Genomic DNA, 14,716 nt, shown 5'->3' on the forward strand with positions numbered 1-14,716 from the left:
GTCTGACCCTCTTCATGTTACAGAAGAGGAAACTGAGGCACAGAAAAATGAAGCCCAAGTTTATTATCACATAATTAGTAAGTGGTAGAGCCTGGATTTAAATTCGCTATCTCTGAATCCTAAGCCAATGCCCTTTTCTCTCCCCTAACTTCTCTTATTAGAGCTATAGGCATAGTGGTAGAAAGTACAGGCTCTTGGGCTGCATGTGTCCTGTCCAGGCAGCACATCTTCCAGAAGGTTTGTTTTTCGAAGCAAATTTCTAATATTAGCTTAAAAAAATTGTGGTTTGTCTTTCTTCAGAATATGCAATGCTAGGGAAAATCTGATTGATTTGGGATTCTGGTTATTTGAACTCCAGTTAGTTAAAGTTTGAGTCTAATTTGGAAATACAAAGTATTTGGGAAAGCCTGTATTCTCTGGGTACCCATGTCTGTGGTAGTGTCTACTTTATATGGTAACCTCCATGATAGTAGGGACTGTCCTATTTTAATTTTTTTAGTGTATTCCTCATGGGTGGGTGATGCATTTCATACGTGTGTATTTTACTTCCTCTCTTCTTCTGAATTCCTTAAAAAAAAAAACAAACCTAACTTCCATTTTGTAGAACACTGAAAGGGTTGAACTATCTAAAGATCCACAAAGGTTTAGGGTAAGAAAAATATAACTAGGACAACTCCCTAGTCCCACTAAGTGGGAAAACTAATTGCTTCTGCATCTCTCTTCCTTCTCTTGCTACTTGCCCCTTGGTGCACCTCTCAACTGGAGCTAGCTCGTGTAGGAATGGAGCTTGGGGGCACCAATGCCATCACTTCTCAGTTAAGTGTAATGGGAGGGAGGGAAATTAATAACTTTGAAAAGGCACTGCTTGCTGAGGGGTTGGGGATCAGTTGCCTGCAGGGGTGGAACTGCTGTCTTGTATTTTCCAGCCTACTTTTGGGAAAAAGCAATCCTTGTGATTCAATGAACCGGAGAAGCCCAGGACTGTAAATTAGTGTTGTGTTACAGATTTTATGCCACTGAATTGTTATTCTTTGCGTTACATTAACATAATAGGAATTCAGCAATTATTGGATAATTTAAAAAGACTGTGGAATTACTTTCAGGACGACAGAAGACAAACTCATTCAGCATGGTGCTGTAAGTGTTTTTATCGGATTTGCTGATCAGACGCTGCAGTGTTTTGCTATGCCCACCCTTTGTTTATTGCGAGTGAAACCCATTCTGGGAGCTCACCTCACCTTTCTTCCCTTTACCTTCTGCCTCTGCACAAACAACAGTGAGTCGGTAGAGGGCATCCTTAGCCCGTCTTTTCAAAGGGATAACAATGGCGAGACACCAGCCAAGAGTCAACTTGCTCATTGGTTTGGCTGTAGGGGCAGTTTCTAACTTGCATATGGAAACACTTGGATTCTGGACGCTACCCTGCTAAATAAACAACCTCCCAACCCTAGGATATTAGAACCAGTACATTTACTACTGACTGGTCACATTCTTTCTTGAGTTCTTTGTGCTGTTATATTGGGACCAGAGCCTTTTTCTGAAGCCGTGGGTACTCAGTTGTCTGAGGGAAAAGCTAAAAGCTATTTGATAGCTTGTTTTGTGGGAGTACGTTTGTGCTGTCCTGTTGGGCTAGTGAAAAACAATCCACGAGTTAGGATAGAACATTGCATTTTGCAAAACCTGGAGCTGAGAACTGAGATCTGGTTTGCAGAATGACTAGGGTAGAGGTTTACCTATGTGGTACTCTGAGGGGCCCGGGGAGGCCTCGCTGCTACAAAATATCTAATCCACATAGAAGACATGGTGTTTGAAATTTCACCATCAGAGAGTCATTTCTTTGGGTTCTGTGACTGGAGAGGCAGCAATCTATAGTGAAAAATACATTTGTGTCGGGATGATGAGGGCACAGTCTCTGGGAACCCCTTGAACCCTTGAACTCTCCTTTAATCTTCCCACTCGACCTGGCCTTGGCCTGAGGCTATAACCATGAAGCCCAAATGCCTACCTTGCCCAGTCCTCTATTGTCCAGCTGTTTCCCACCCTTAATCCTGTTTCCCATCCTTAATCCTGATCAAAATATCTATACCCTAGCTCCGTTACCCCAGCCCTTTATGGTCTGTCATTTCCATATAGCCTTCAGCTATATCCCCCACGCTGGAGTCTGACCTCATCCCAGTCCCTTCAAGCTCCTCCTTAGACTCCTCCTTAAGTCCTTCCCTAGACCCCTCTTCTGGTCACCCCAGACCACCCCTCAATCCCTCCCACAATCTTTGTGTATATAATCTCCATCTTGCCTCCATGAAGGTGGTCAGAACCAATCTAGCTCAGATGGGTCTGGCCCTTTTTTCCTTACAGGTGTCGCAAGGGGTGGGATGTCTTGGGGCAGGCTTATTTGGCTAACTCTTAATAAACTTTATCTTTTTTCCTTGGCTGAGAAAGCTTGAGTCGAATTCTTTCGGCAGGACCCGGCGTGTCGGTACTTTGGGGTGTCGAGCACCTCTCACCCCAAACCCTCATCAGGAAGACTTGATACCAACTGTGTGATGGTGGGCAAATCACTTTCCATCCCTGAGCTTTAATTTTCTCACCTGTAAAAATGGGGATAATAATTCCTTGTGCCACTATCTCACAGGGCTATTGTGGGGAAAATCTTTTGCAAACCTTACTGCGGGAGCTTGTGAGCTGTTAAGGTACAGATACTCCTGGGAATGGTAATTCATTGCACTAATTTGCACTAAACTTTTAGTGAATTCCCATTCTTCCCCCTAGACGTGAAAGCAACTTGGAAACACTGGGTACCTGGGAAGGAAAGGGAACAGAGACAAATTTCAGCCCACATCACAATTTCACTGAGGGTCAGTCCTGTGTGTAATAGACCACAAAGGTTTTGAAACATTTGCTTAGTAATTTGCTGGATCTGTCATTTCCAGAAATGCTTTGAGTGGGACTGCCTTTGGGGGGAAGCTTTTAGGAGTCTAATTACTAGATCAAAAATGTGATGGGATTAGGATTCAAACCCACATTTGGAGAGCCCTGTGCTTGAGGGAATTGCACACTCAGATTGGGACAGGATAGTTACATTGGCTCTGGACAATTGTTGTATGTATGTATGTATGTATGTATGTATTTCTGATGAGCAAACTTCATTTTTTTTCTCTCCTTGTCACCTACATCCAGAAAAAAAAGAAAAGGAAAAAAGGAAGGAGAGAAAGAAGAAAGAAAGGAGTAAAAGAGAAATGGAAGGAGAGAAAGAAGAAAGGAAGAAGTAAAAGAGAAAAAGAAGGAAGGAAAAGTAAGAAGTCCTCTATCACATAAATACAGTCAAGTAAAACATTCCCACATTGATCACATCCAAAAATGAATTTTTTGTTCTGGATATTTGTCCATTGTTTCTGTTTTGAAGAGGGCAGCCGTCTTCTTTATCTGTCTTCTGGAATTATGGCTGATCATTTAGCTGATCAGAGTCCTTAAGTCTTTCAAGGCTGTTCATTTTTATATTAGTCTTATAGTTTAAATTGCTTTCCTGCTTCTGTTCACTTTACCTCACAGTCTTCCAGTGTTCTTTGAAACTCTCTTTTCCCTCATTTGTTACAGCACGCTAGTGTTCCACTACATTCATATATCACAACTTATTCCACCACTGACTTTGAAATGCCACAGTCCCTGCTTAAAACCAGAATTAGTTTGAAGAGAGGTAGAGAGCTCTTGTGCTCTTCCAAAAAGAGCTTACTTTCTTTATTATTCCCTCCTTTCCCTCCTCCCATTGTCTAGTCTTATTTCTTTTAAATTACTTTGGAGCAACACTCTGGAGAAGCACTCAGAGCAAATTGCAAATGGTCTTTCAGCCTAAGGGGAGCATTGCCACACCTAGAAAGAAAAAGAACCTTGGCTCTTATTGGCAAAGCAATTAAATTCTCTTGGATAAGTAGAAAAACATGTCCTTTAGTCTTTTGGGAAGGGTCTTTCTCTCCCCACCACCCATATTTTATGGCCCGGCCTCTGGGGATTTGGGAACAAGGGATAACATTCTGACCAATTTCTCTAGATACAGTGCTTCCCCTTAAGCATCCCACTTTCCTATGACTGATCTTGATTTCCAAGATAATGAATGTCATTGTTGGTTGAAAGAGGATGGGCTAGTGCTTAATTGAAGGAAAAGTAATGGAACTGAAATGAGAATGTGTGAAAATTAATGAGCTGATTAAGTATCACTGAATAAGCTAGAGAAGGTCTAGCTCCCTTATTAATCTTTTTTTGTCTTAGGCCCTCCCCTGAGAGGGCACAAGCTCTTTGGGTCAAGCCAACAGTAGGTGTAGGCAGGCAAAGGAGTTGAAGATTCAGGTCCATCTTTATTAGGTTATTAAAGAAAGGGGAATTTGAAGGGAAGGAAATGAATGGCTTAACTCAAATGTTTCTCTGTAAGGATTCATTTCTGGTTGTTTTCAAATATACTAACTGCAACCACAGCGTAAGACACTGTCCATTCTCATTTTGAAAGGAAAAGCCATCTTGATACTGTAGTTGATCAGCAGCCTCATATGTGTGTGTATGATTTATTGTTGGGGAGATTGTATTTGCCAGTTGCTCAGAAGAGATCATTGACAAGTAAGTAGGCTTAGTGTCTCTGGATCAAGGGTAAGAAATACAGGACAGTGTATTTTCCTAAGGAGGAAAGAAGCCTGAAAATTGGCAGAAGGTACCGAAATGTTAGTCTGCCTCTTTCTTGAAGTGGATAGACTCATTTGAAAGGTTTCCTCAAGCTAGTTGAATTCACATTGAGGTTTGCTCTGCTTTTGGCTATTGGACCACTCTTCCAAGGGCAGCTAGGTGGCGGAGTGGAGACAGCACTGGGTATTGCATTAGGAAGATTCATAAGTTCAAATCTAGCCTCAGATACTTATTAATTGATCCTGGGCAAGGCATTTAGCCCTGATTACCTCAGTTTTCTCACTTGCAAAATGAGCTGGAGAAGGAAATGGCAAACTGATGGGGGTACAGTCTTTGGGAACCCCCGTGAATCGGGGGTACAGTCTCTGGGAACCCCCTTGAAGTTTCCTTGAATCTTCCAACTTGATCAGGCCTTGGCCTGAGGCTACAACCTTACATTATCCTTAGGCCCAAATCTCTACCTTCCCTCTTTACGAAGAAGGGATAATATATAATATATATAGCTTTGCCCTTTATTTTCCAGCTACTTCCCACCCTTGATACTATCAATATCCATGCCTTCAGCTACTTCCCACCCTTAATCTCGTTCTCTTGGTTCCTGGGGTCTGACCTCACCCCAGTCACCCCAGTGCACTCTAAACCCCTCCCCTAGTCATCCCAGGCTACTCAAGACCACCCCTCAGTCTCTCCCACAATCTTTCTGTATGTAAGTCTCATCTTGCCTCCATGAAGGCGCTCAGATTCAATCTAGCTCAGATTCAATGCAGCTCAGATTGAATCTGACTGGCTTGTGAAAACAAGCGACACAAATGGTAAGATTTCTTAAGACAACCCATTACAGTGAATCCTTAATAAACTTTGTCTTTTTCATTGGCTGAGAAGGCTTGGGTCTTGAGCACCCCTAAAAACCTATGCTTCCCTTACCATCATCATTTTTCTTTAACCTCATCAAAACCACTCCAGTATCCTTGCCAAGAAAACCCCTAATGGAGTCATGAAGAATTGGACACAACTGAAACAACTCAACCACAACAAAACCACTCTTTCAACGAGTTTCATGGCTTTATTGAACTCTGTTCATCAATCTGTTTCCTTGTCATCCTATCTTTCTTATTTGAAGAAGAAGATACCTTGAGATCAGCGGGGTCAGAAGACATTCCCACAACTTCTCAACAGAGGACAATGTAAAATGTTTGTCTGTGTATGTGCTTGTGTGTATCTGACATTGGGTCAACTTTTTTAATCTTTTAAGATTCGTTTTTCTCTAACTCTACCTTCTCTTTCCACGTTTCCCCAAACCTGCTACTCCCACTGTTTAAAATATCTACCAAAAAAAAGTGGAAATAGATGGTAATGACTGTATAGTTAAATTCTATTCTTGGGACTATATGACAAACTAGGACTTTAAAACTCAGAGTTGCCATCTTCGAGCTGAGAACAATGTGATTTACTTGGCAGAACAAGGGCATCCACTTGAACTTGGTGGGTCTTGTAAAGAAAGCTCTTAGAAGCAGAGAGCATGCAGTGCATTTGATTTATTCACGGATGAATAACAATGTTCTGGGAGTTCCTCCTGGGACTGAGGGAAGAAGGATGAAATGAAGGTTTGAAAAAAGAATCGGAAAAGTGGTAGGACTGAATCAGGGCCCCAGAATGTGTGGTTATTGGTGCTGGTATGTGTATCTATGTGTAAAAGGAGGACCATTTGGCTTGGACCTCAAATTCAAAGGGGGCTTTAAATTTAGCAAGTAAGGAAATACTGTTGTTCATTTATGGGAAGAGAAAATTTGAAAAGTCTTTCAGGATTCATATCAAGTATGATGTTGCATGAATGCTGATTTTTCCTTGAGATAGAATATTTGAAGATATAAGGTTAGAAACATATTTGCTAAATAAAAAAATCAAAGTATATCTTTTTGAAAGTGGCTTATTTTGTTAGTTTGTCTCAGAGCTAGGAAGACTTGAATTCAGGTCTCACCTTTTATATATATTCATCATGTGGCAATGGGGAAGTTACTTCACCTTTCCATAAACTAGACAAGTTTCCAAGACAATCAAAGAGTAGGTGATAATCTGAATTAGTGGAGGGAGTTCTCACATGAGGAGTTACACATTTTGCCAAAAATTGCAGATGCTTTGTGTATTAGAGCACATAATCAAATGTTGGTTTGTGTGGTGCAACTCTAAATGTTATAGAAATTCAGATGAGGGTAAGGTGTGGACCTTATCATATATGAGCAGTTTGATTGAAGAAAGGGGCAGAAAAAGAACTTTGGTGGATGAAAATTTAATAAAATTCATATCTGGAAAGAAACAAAGCTTTTCCTTCATAATGTTAGGACAAACAAACATTGTTAGGAGGACTGGACAGAGAAGACTGAGAGGGCCTATGTGAGGCAGAAAAATGACTGAGGTTGCAGGGCATTGTGGTTCCCCACTTATTTGCATGTGACTTGCTTTTAGAGTTTGAGAGGCTAATATTCACAAAATGGTAAATCTCATAATTGTTTGGAGACTATGGGAAGATTGAATAAGGATTGTTGGTTTCACGACTGACAGAAAGTCTAATTTCATGAGTTTTACCTCATCAGGGAATCCCAGAAGGGTCTGATATGAGCCACTGGAAGTGGTAAAGATCCTAGCAGGAAGAGTACAGAAAACAGGAGTAGATAAGACCATGCCAGGACAGGAAGGAGGAGAAGAAAAAGCATTTATATAGCTCCTAATTTGTGCCAAGCCCTGTGCTTTTACAAATATTATCTCATTTGATCCTCAGAACAGCCCTGTGAGCACTCCTGTGCTATTATTCTCCCTACTTGAGGAAATTGAGGCAAACAGAAGTTAAGTGACTTGCTACTAAAGGTCTGAGGCTACATTTGAACTCAGGTCTTTCTGATTCTAGACCAGATCCCTATCCACAGTGCTATGTCTAAAGCTTCAGTTTATGGAACTTGAACCTGTGGATTAGAAGTATTGCATTGCAGGTGGCTGAAGATAAGACTGAAAACTTGTTGATTGGAGGAGAACAGAACTCCAGTTTCAGCTATTGCTCTTCTACGCCCCTTAGAGTTTAAGATAGATGAAACCTCTCAGAGATGCCTAGCTCTCTGCTGTTCCCTCTGGTATGAGGGGGGAAGCAGAAGGGAAAGTTTTCACAACTGCTTTACTATTATAATAGCTTGAGAGCTGATGGGAGAATGAAGAATCTTGAGTGGAGAATTGTACGTGCATGTCTACATTGACTAGAGAGCCAACTTAGGGAGCTCTGCGATTTTCTACCTTAAGAAAGCTGCCTATCACAATTATAGCACAACACTATCTCAGTGACCTTTTCAAGGGTGACTGTGAGTTAAAAGAGCTTGTCACTATTTCACCAGTTCAAGAATTGAAGAACAGATTTGCCGAGCAGAAGAGTGATAAGAACCGGAAAGGGAGATGCTAGTAGAAAAGAGGTTTTATGGGGTGTGGGTATCCTGAAGGGACCAAGGGTTGTAAAGAAAGTGCTTGGAGTCAAGGGAGCTTGCAAAGCATTTGCTGTATTTGTGGATGAATAACAATGTACTAGGAGTTCCTTCTGTAACCCAGGGAAGGAAGGAGGATTAAATGAGGCTTTGAAAAAAGAATTGGAAAAGTGTAGGACTGAATCCAGACCTGAGGGTTATGAAGTCCAGAATTGCAGGGTTTTATAATTATATTTACTTTTGCCTTATTGTTAAATATGTAAAAGCTAAAATAGATGACTTGCAATTGGAGAATGTATGAACAACATGAATATAATTATATTACTATGTTGTAAGAAATGATGAACATGGCAAATACAGAAAAGCATGGAAAAACATACATTGACTGATGCCAAGTGAAGTAAGCAAAGCCAAGAAAACAATATGCACAGTGACTACAACATTGTAAGTAGAAAAATAATCATAAAATAATAAAAAATGAATGCAACAAAATTATGAAGAATAAGCATGGCTTCAAAGAAGAGATGTGAGAAGATACCTCCCATCATCCCTCTTGCAGATGTGGAAGGTCCATGGGTATGGAACACTGCATATATTTTCAGACTTTTTGATGTATGATCAATTTTGCTGATTTTTCTCTTCCTCTTTTTGGGGGTTTCTTTTTTTTCTTTAAAAATTCTTTGTTATATGAGATGGATCTCAGAGAGGGAAAGAGTAGCTGGGAGAAATTTAGAGAATATAAAAATAAAAGCTCTCATAATATTTATCAAAATAAAAACAAGTTAATGGTATCATGATGACTTATTTTTTGTAAATGGGGACAACAACAATGGGGGCTCAGGAACTATATTGGTGAGGGATGGGAGTGTATTCCTGGTACTTGGGAGAAAGTTTGAGCTGTAGTCACATGATGGTGGTCCATCTCTGGGAACTTCAGACTTGCTAGGGAGGTTGGAGTGAATGAAGTAACCCAGAGAGTTAAAGTGGGGGCAATCAATGTTGATGCATGAGGCTACATAGTGGAGAAATCAGTGTAGACAGGATTAGTTTAAAAAGGCTCTCCCCTCCAAATAAAGCTTCACTTAGGGTTTTTGAGGCTAGTTGGTATTTTGCTATAAAAAAGGAGAGTGTTCCAGGTAAGAGAACATTGTGTTGAAGGCCTGAAAAACAGCCATGAGCATGATGTATGAAGACAGAGGGAGAAGTCTTGCTTGACAGGAGTAGAGAATGGGCAATGAGGAGGAGGAGGTGGAAGAAGTAAGATAGATAGGTGAAAAGTGGGGACATGCTGGAAGACTTGTGTTCAGCGAAGAAAAGTGGGATGTGCACTTAGATTCACCCTCTTCTCTCTAGGAGATTCTCATGAAAACACAATAGGATGCAGTGAAGAAAAGTCCTGAACTGGGAAAAAGACCTCACTTCTAGTCCTGCCTCAGCCTGTACCTGTCACCTGGACCCATCATTCCACCTGCTGAGTCTCAGTTAAATTGATTGGACCTAACTAGATGATCTCTAACTCAGGGATTCTATGTTTTTGTGTTTGGTTGGAGTTGAGGCATGGGACTTGGCTGTGGAAGGAGGGGCAAGGAGCCGAAAGAGAGAAGAGTGGAAATGGGTTAGGCTAAAGAAAGGTTAGTCTGGTAGTAAAAACCTGGAATGAGGAGAAACAATATCAAGAAATGGTTCAAAGATATAAGAAGGCTTGTAAGTAGAATGTGGAGAAAGAAGCTAAGGGAGAAAATAGTAACAATGGTTGGACCTATATTTCTTTTTTAATTTTCTGGTTTTTTTTGGGGGGGAAGGCAGGGCAATTGGGGTTAAGTGACTTGCCCAAGGTCACACAGCTAGTGTGTTAAGTGTCTGAGGCCAGATATGAACTCAGGTTCTCCTGACTCAAGGACTGGTGCTCTACTCACTGCACCAGCTAGCTACCTCTAGATCTATATTTTAAATACTGGGAAGCAATGGTGTTGTTTTCCCAGCAGACACAAATGCTCCCAAAAGACAACAAAGATAGCTCAAAAGTTTAACAAGTAGGGCTCCAACAAATAGGCCTTGAACATGCAGGAATTACTCTTAATAATGCAGACTTAATCATACAGGGGAATGACAAATCTTACATGTTGAAATAATCTAGTTAAGTGTTCTTGTAAATGTTTTTTTCAAGACAATGCTATTTACTGATGAGGTAAACCTGAACATAATCCACTAGATTTTCCTGCTAGTAACACGCTGATATTGGCCACATGCTGTTACCTCTCTGAGGTTATTGAATTAAGGGGTCTTTTTGCAGGTGAAACCTCATTTTGTCCTCTCTACCTTTGAGAGCCTCTGGGCAAAAATAAATTCAGCAAAATCTCTTTCATGCTCCCAATGTGCCAGTGCCTGATGGAGAGAAATCCTTATACAAATGAGACTCTAGTCATGGGCAGATACTTTGAAATGGAGGTTTGGGCCCCCACAAACCTGGCATTTGCTCCAAGGAGGCAATGCCTTGGGTGGACTTGAGGCTTTAGGGATGAAAATCTCAAGAGATGTGGGTTTGAGGGTTTTAAGATCACAAAGCAGAAAAGGTAATGCAAGGGTCTGGCAATTTTTATCTCTGCTAGAGAGCCAAGGGGACTGGCTGGCAAAGAAAAGACATCTATAAGCACTTGATGCTTGTGAAAACTAGATAACTGTGTGCAATGCTACTTATGGTTTGGGGACCAAGAGGCCATTTTTAATTTGGGGGGATTTTAATTTATTGGCTTAGCTGAAACTGGGAGTTAGGAATTTAAGAAATACTGCAGAACTTCATTTAAACAGCACCAGAGTACGTTTGACCTAGCTCTGGTCAGAGGCCTTGGATCCAATCTTTAAAATTTTATTGTTCACATTATCCTGTTCTCATTTGCCAAGCTTGAGTGAAAGCATTTTGCTGAGTCGAAAGCTATGGAAATTTATTGTAATTGAAGGGGGGAAAGAATCACATGTAGTCTCTTCCAAATCTTTTTCCAATTTTTTTTTTTCTTTTCAGTTCCAGATTTCATGGGAAAATTACTGGGCTCATTACGTAGGTCTTTGAATGATGCAATGTTGCCCTGCCCATTTGTCTTTTTATTTCCTAGTTGTATTCAAATGACATTTTCCCACACCACTGATTTTTTTTTCTTTCTAAATGAGCAGATATAACACTTTGATGGCTCTTTAGGGAACTCATTTTCTCAAGTATTCTCCTTGGATTGTCTTTTGTGGAGGAAAGGATGATTCCCTAGACAGTTAGTACCTGTGCCTGCCCCCTTCTGTAGCCATCCATCACCCCTGTACTTCTTTAATTAGCAGCTACAGGTGAATCACTAATTGGCTTCCATGGTTATGAATCCATGAGTGAGGTCATTGTAGGTTTACAGTTATAAATCTTAGTCATGCTTGATTTAAACACACCAGTGTTAGAATTCATTATTTATTCCTTAAAACAATCACTTCATTAGGTATTTACAAAACATTAATTATTTTTGGTGATTTTTGGTGGGCTTTTTTCTTACTAATGAATGAGAAGATGGTGGCAGTAGTTTTTTTAAAATTTAATTTTCTATTGATGCCTTTTGTTTATGTATCACAATTGTTTCCAAATATGTCTCTCTCTCCTACTCAGAAAACTCTCCCTTGTAACAAATATAAAAAAGAAATGGAAAAAGAGCAATTCAGAAAAATCAATATGGTAATTATGCCTGGCAGTATATATATATACATATATATATATATACATATTTATATATGTATATATGTGTGTGTGTATATATACATATATATTTATATACACACACTTACATATACATATATATGTATACATATACATATATATGATATTGTGTATCTATAATCTCTAATACTTGCAATGAATAGAGGGAAGTACATTTTCTCAGAGTGATCATTATGACACACTCTTTAATTTAATTTGGTGTTTTTCTTGTTTATATTGCTGGTTCTGCTTATTCTCTGCATCAGTTCATAAATGTATTCCCAGGCTTCTCTGAAGTCTTTGTATTTATTGCTTCTTATGAAGCGGTAATATTCCACTACATTCATGTACTACAATTTGCTTATCCATTTCCTGAGTGATAGACAATTGACTTTGTTTCCAGTTAGTTGTTAGGTGATAATTATTTCTTGAGGAAGGTAAAAGGAAAAGGAGGAAAAAAATGGAAAGTTTAGAAAAAATGGACAGGTGAATATTCAATATACTCCCTCAGAGAACAGAGGGTGAGGGATGATGCCAGTGGTCTGTTAATTTGAAAATTAACATGCGATTGATATCCACAAGGTTTTTTTCTCTTCTGAATTTGGGGCTGGTAAATATTGGCTGTGGGGAAATTCCTTATTTCGCGAAGTATGCTTTCACAAGAATGGTTTAGAGACAGGGACCTGGACTGGAGTCAAGAGACGTGGGTTCTAGTTCTGGTTCTATTACTAAACAGCCATGTGACACTTGACAAGCCATTTGCTATTTCTCTCTAGTCTGGTTTCTTCATCTTGTAAACTTCTTGAGGACGGGGGATGCTTTTTATTTTTATTTTCATCTCGGTGCTAAGCACAGTACCTGGCATGTGTTAAAAGCTCTTCAACGCTTATTGATCGACTGGTCTATAAAATGAGAAGGCTTGATTAGGTGATCTCATGTTTTTTAGAGCCCAGCTGAAATGTTACTACCTCCATGATACAATCTCGGATCCCCTAATTGACAGGTCTTCCTGGCCCCAAGTCTAGTGCTCTATCCATTAGGCCACATGGCATTCAGGCAGCTGCTCACAGAGTTTTGTTATGACTGAGCTTAGTGTATTTGGTTCTGAAAGGAGGCAGAAGCGTACCTGCCCTTTGCATAATTTACAGTTCTACTCTAAGGACAAAACCTAAAGTTGAAACAGGAGCCCCATCGGTCTGGCCTGGATTAAATATATTTCACATGATGCTATTAATTAGAAAAGGGGGAGAACTCACTTCACTGACCTCTCAAAGACGGATTTGGGAGAGGGAAGTCACTCCAAAGACTCTTATGTCTGTGTGGTATGGAGAGGAATGCAGGGGGTAGGGGGAGTGGAGGATAATGGGGGGAATGAGCTTAGCCAATTAGAAAGGATTTGGTTGTTCATGGGGGAGGACGTGGGGGAGGAAATGGGACTGCAGAACAGTAGGATTTTGGGAGAGACAGTGAAGAGAAATAGGGGTGAATAGAAAACTTCTATTTACTTATACTAACTGCTTCTGTACTGGGCTTGTGGCCCAGGGAGGGGAAGGGCTCCCTGGCATTCCTGCTCTTGCTGGGCCCTCCCTTGTTTTTGTTTTTATATTCTCAGCTGCTAGTATAGCATCTGGCACGTAGTAGGTACTTAATAAATACTTGCTGAGTCATCAATTATGGCTAGTGTTAGGTGGATAATAAACCTTAACTCATCAATAACTGGGGCTAGCAGAGAGTTAAGATAGTTGTAGCAAGGCTCTAGGTTAGTTGCATGTCTGTAGCATTTACCTTAGTTGGTCCCCAGCCTAGGCCATTGAAACCATTAGATAATGTTTATTGAACTAACTAGGGAAGCTAGGAGGTGCATGTGCCTGACTGGGAGTTGGGAAGATTCTTCTTCCTGACTTCAAATCTGGCCTCAGACATTTACTAGCCCTGTGACCCTGGGCAAGTCATTTAATCCTATTTGCCTCAGTCTCCTCACCTGTAAAATGAGCTGGTAAAGGAAATGGCAAATCACTCTGGTATCTTTGCTGAGAAGACCTCAAGCGGGGTCACAAAGAGTCAGACATGACTGACAAGCAACTGAACAACACTGAACAACTACGCATACCTGGTGATGGGCTGAGTGGCAAATCAAATTCATTAATCTAACAAATACTCAGTATCCAGAGTAGGAGCTTTCTTCAGGATCACTCAACTGATCAGTCAATAAATGCCTACTCTGTGCATCGTGCTAGCCATTGGGAATACAAATACAATGAATAAAAAAACCCCAAACCTACTTACAAAGAGTTTACACTCTAATGAGGAAGATGCCAGGTACATCTCCGTCTCTCTCTCTCTGTCTCTGTCTCTCCTTCTCTCCTTCCTCTCTTCTTTCTCTCTACTCCTTCCTTCTTCCCTCTTTCCTCTTCTCGCTGTCTCTCTCTGTCTTCCTCTCTCTGTCTTCCTCTCTCCTTCTCTCCTTCCTCTCTTCTCTCTCTACTCCTCCTTCTCTCTTTCTTCTCTCTCTCTGTATGTATGTACGTATGCACACTCCTCCTTCCCTCTTTCCTCTTCTCTCTCTCTCTCTCCCTTTCTCCTTCCTCTCTTCTCTCTCTCTACTCCTCCTTCCCTCTTTCCTCTCTCTCTCTCTCTCTGTATATATGTATGCATCTCACAATTGGAAAGTAAATTGGGGGGATACCACCACTAATTGGGAATATCAGGAAAGCTTTTATGCAGATGATGGTGCTTGAAGTGCATCTTAAGAGGAGAGACTTTATGAGGCAGACATAAGAAGGGAGGGCATTCCAGACATGGGAGACATCTGGTACAGAGGCATATTGTGTGTGAGGGACAGAGAGAAGGCCAGTTTGGCTGG

The sequence above is a fragment of the Trichosurus vulpecula genome, chromosome 1 (assembly GCF_011100635.1).
Source record: "Trichosurus vulpecula isolate mTriVul1 chromosome 1, mTriVul1.pri, whole genome shotgun sequence".
NCBI classification, from domain to species: Eukaryota; Metazoa; Chordata; class Mammalia; order Diprotodontia; family Phalangeridae; genus Trichosurus; species Trichosurus vulpecula.